General features: G+C 36.7%; 1 non-coding gene across 1 annotated transcript; it reads left to right on the top strand.

Moving 5' to 3' along the window:
* The first annotated feature begins 515 nt into the window (after positions 1 to 515).
* LOC137939595 (small nucleolar RNA R71) lies at positions 516 to 622 on the top strand. Its single transcript, XR_011109976.1, has one exon. It is a non-coding gene; the product is annotated as a small nucleolar RNA R71 (small nucleolar RNA).
* Positions 623 to 4,777: the final 4,155 nt, after the last annotated feature.

Consider the following 4,777-nt stretch of genomic DNA (forward strand, 5'->3'; position numbering starts at 1 on the left):
CCCCAACCTGTGGGCCCTTGGACCATGAGAAATTTGGGTGCCTAGCCCAACCCGGATTATATGTTTCTGAAAAAGGATCGTTCCGGTTTGGTCTATGAAAATTCTGGACTGCATTCAAGTCCTCAATGAGCTCTGGGTAGGATGAACTAGATGGACACATTTGTGTGGGATGAGATGAACCAGAGCATATGGCACAGACAGTAGATGGGTTAGGAGCAGGTGAACTCTTGGACACCATAAGGGCATCAATTTTTCTAGTCAACCCCTCAATCTTGGCCATGAGCATAGGTGTTTCACTAACCTCGTAGAGACCCCCTCTTTTGGTTTCGTGGGATCTCCTATCAACATTAAATGACGAACCCCATTGCTGAGATTGATCACTCAACGTTTCAAAGAAGTCCCACGCCTCACTAGCACTCTTACCCATCAAACTCCCACCACTCGTTGCGTCTACCATGGATCTAACCTGGGGTGTAAGACCTTGATAAAAGTATTGCACTAAATGCCATTTCTCAAACCCATGATGCGGACACCTACGAATCAAATCCTTCCATTTCTCCCAAGCCTCATAAAAGTGTTCACCCTCCTGCTGCATAAAGTTGGAGATTTCTCTCCTGAGGGCTGTAGTTCTCTGAATGGGAAAGTACTTGGACAAAAATTTTGTGACTAACGTGTCCCATGAAGTAATGCTGCCCACCTCCAAGGAATTAAGCCAAGACTTGGCCTTATCCTTAAGTGAAAATGGAAAAAGTCTTAACCGGATAGAGTCATCTGAGAAATTCTGGAATTTAAAAGTTGCACAAATATCTAAGAATTCCTTGATGTGGTAATATGGGTCCTCCTTATCCAACCCATAGAATGTAGGGAGGAGTTGGATCACACCCGGTTTCAACTCATAACTGGCGGCAGTAGTGGGTGGCAATATAATGCAAGAAGGTGATGTGAAGTGGGATGGGATAGAATAATCCCTCAGGGCTCTACGGTCACCTGCTGCAGGTAACTGTAATGGTTCGCCCTGATTGGCCATGGTAGCTCCTAACTTGACTTCGGGTGTTTTCCTACAAATATGTTCTACCTCTTCAACAAAGGGAGCTAATGGTCCACCTAGGGAGCGGCGCCCGTGCATAAAAACACAAAAAGAAACAAAATGAACTATCAAATTAAGCTAACAAACTCACTACTAAAAATATGAACTAACTAGAATAAATAAAAATAATTTCATAAAAAAAAAAAAAAATCACCTAGCTAAAATTATGAAAGCAAAAGAAAAAATTAAAAATTAAAAATTAAAAATTAAAAATTGAAAAAATAAAAAAAAAATAAAAAAAATAAAAAATAAAAATAAAAAAAATAAAAAAATAATATAAAAATAAATCTAACCTAAGACCATGGAGAACAAAGAAATACACTTAATACGTGCCTCCCCGGCAACGGCGCCAAAAACTTGATGTACAATTTCAGTTACATCGACTTTTATACCTCGCAAGCGTACGAATCGTTCATGTAATCTAGCAGTAAGCGAGGGTCATATCCACAGGGAGGATTGAATGTTGTGTATTCTTCAGTCAACTAGCCTAACCAAATATGATGAATTAATTTGAACTAAACACTAATTATATCCTAAATTATCAAGCAATAATTTAATTAATTACGTGCACAACAGGAAACGTCAACTTTGGATTTTACTGTGATTCGTGCCTCTCTCGAGCGCCACGTAACCACGAATCCGGATTCTCAATCCTTGAGTCTAGCCCCTCTCGGACGCGTAGAGTTAAAGACAGAAATCGGATTAAAATACCAAAATCCAACCTCAATTATAATCTTACCCTAATTAACTAATTTAATCAAATATCAAGAAAACAAATCTTAAATAAACCTTAATTATCAAATCAGATTCAATTAACATTCAAAACCTAAGTTCAAACCATATAAAAAATCAAATTCAATAATGACGAATTACTCCCCTTCTTCCTCCTCTCGCTCGGGCAGCAACTCGTTCTCACGGGTGCTGCGATTTCCGGAAATTGGTGGCGTCGGGTAGCAATAGTGAGTGGCCGGAGGTAGAGACGACGCCGGCAACGACGGTTAGAAGCCGACGGATGGAGGTAACGTCCGGCGAAGAGCGAAACAGAGCTGACGTTCTCTAACCGGCTCTCTCGAGTCTCGGTTGGAGTCGGAATGGCTCCGGGACTGGTCGGAATATGTAAACGACGCCGGAGGATGGTCAGAAAGAAGAAGTGGTGCCGGAGAAGCCCTCTCGGATCCCCTCCCGGCCTGGCGAGCAAAGAATGGCAGTGTCGAACTCGCCGCGACGGAGACTCTCTCGAGCTCTCCTCGGGTCTGTTCTCGGTTGCCTGATGGTGGTGGACGACGGTGGACGACGGTGGCGAAAGGTCTTGGCCGGCGAACAGCGGTGGGGAACTCCTCTCGGGTCCTCCCCTGTTTCCGGTCAAAGTCCTCCCTTTTGGTCTCTCCCCTTCTTCTCTTTACACTCCCCTCCTCTTCACGCCCCCCTTCTTCTTTAAATATGATTTTCTTATTTTAAAACGATTTGCCCTAGAAATTACCTCCATTTCACTAAGGGCATTTTGGTAAATATCTTCTTCTCCACCCAAATTCTCCTGAAATTCCATAATTGAATCTATAAAATGCATTTCAGGAAGAAATAAGACTAAAAAATAATGAAATATAATTCAGGAGAGAGAAATATGCAATATCGACAGTGATTAATGCCAAATTCAATAAATGCTCATTTCATTTGAAAACCGATAAGTAACTACCCATAATACAATTATAAAGGTTATTCTATTATAATTAACCTAGTTCTCATGTCAAAATATGGCATCTATCACGTACCGGGCTATATTATGTTAAGGAATGACTTATGGATTGGGAGTCAACACTCAGTTAAAAATCCCCCACCTTCACCTTTTCCCGACGTTTTCAGAACCTTATATATAAAAACTAAAAAGAGTTCACAATCCCTAAAAATTAAAGACACCTTTCAAAATTATTTCTCTCAACATTTGGGCATTGTGCATTTCTATTTTAGATGTATACTTTTTTATTTAATAAAAACTTCAGTTTTCACTTTCCCTTCATCTCGTAAACAAAAAAAGAGATAAAAGGCAAACAAATCACAACAAAATGAAAATTTTAGAGTTTATGTATGGAAAGAATTTAAAGCAATAACAAATGTAAGTGAAGAAAATTTAAATTAACACAAAAGTTTTGTTATCCAATTTTGGGAAATTCCACTAGTTAAATCAAAATAGCTTGGAATTTTATTAGAAAGAGATTTTTCTATACATGTTTTAAAAAATGGATATGCATGCTTGAAACATGTTAAAGATGCAAATGACCTATGGATCCAAACCTTTTAAAAAGAACAACATTAAATTCCCAAGTGAACGTGTGATGGGATATTTACCCGAGTAAAACATACCATTATTTCGCCCGTTTACAAAAAGTTGACCTAACGATCATAGATGATTTTAAAATGATTTATCTTGCGTAACGGGCTATATGTTTTTAAGGAATGACTTATAGATTGGAAGTCAATACTCAGTTAAAAATTCTCCTCCTCCCCCTTTTCCCGATGATTGCAGTACTTGAAATATAAAAACTAAAAAAAGTTTAAAATCCCTAAAAATTAAAGACACTTTTTTGGAATTATCTCTCTCTACATTTGTGTATTGTGCATTTCCATTTTAGATGTATACTTTTTCTTAAATCAGAACTTGAGTTTTCACTTTCCCTTCATCTCGTTAACAAAAAAAGAGATTAAAGGCAAATAGATCACAGCAAAATAAAAATTTTAGAGTTTATGTATGGAAAGAATTTAAAGCGATAACAAATGTAAGTAAAGATAATTTATTCATACACCACAAGTGAACACAAAAGTTTTTTAATCCAAGTTTCGGAAATTCCACTACTTTACCCTAATAGCTCAGAATTTTATAAGAAAGAGATTTTTCTACACATGTTTTAAAAAATGGATATGCATGCTGGAAACTTGTTAAACATGAAAATGACCTATGGATCCAAACCTTTTAAACAGAAGAACATTAAATTCCCAAGTGAAAATGCAGTGGGATATTTACCTGAGTTAAACAAGCCATTATTTTTCCCATTTACAAAGAGTTGACCTAACGATCATAGATGATTGTAAACTGATTTATCATGTGTATCGGGCTATATTTTTGCCAGGAATGACTTATGGATTTGGAGTCAGCACTCAGTTAAAAATCCCCTGCCTCCAACTTTTGGCGACGATTGCAGAACCAAATATATAAAAACAAAAAGAGTTTGCAATCCCTAAAATTACAGACACTTTTAGGAATTATCTTTCTCAACTTTTGTACATTGTGAATTTCCATTTTTGATGTATACTTTTTTCTAAAATCAAAACTTGAGTTTTCACTTTCCCTTCATCTCGTAAAATAAAAAAGAGAAAAAAGGCAAATAGATCACAACAAAATGAAAATTTTAGAGTTTATGTAATGAAATAATTTAAAGCAATAACAAATGTAAGTAAAGAAAATTTATTTACTCACCAAAAATGAACACAAAAGTTTTGTTATCCAGTTTTGGAAATTCCACTAGTTCAACCCTAATAGATCTGAATTTTATAAGAAAGAGATTTTTCTACACATGTTTTAAAAAATGGATATGCATGCTTTAAACATGATAAAGATGCAAATGACCTATGGATCCAAACCTTTTAAAGAGAATAACATTAAATTCCCAAGTAAACGTGCGGTGGGATATTTACCCT

The sequence above is a fragment of the Aristolochia californica genome, unplaced genomic scaffold, assembly GCF_029961685.1.
Source record: "Aristolochia californica isolate CCGP_79_NKW_82.1479 unplaced genomic scaffold, dmAriCali1.0.hap1 SCAF_8, whole genome shotgun sequence".
In the NCBI taxonomy this organism is placed as follows: Eukaryota; Viridiplantae; Streptophyta; class Magnoliopsida; order Piperales; family Aristolochiaceae; genus Aristolochia; species Aristolochia californica.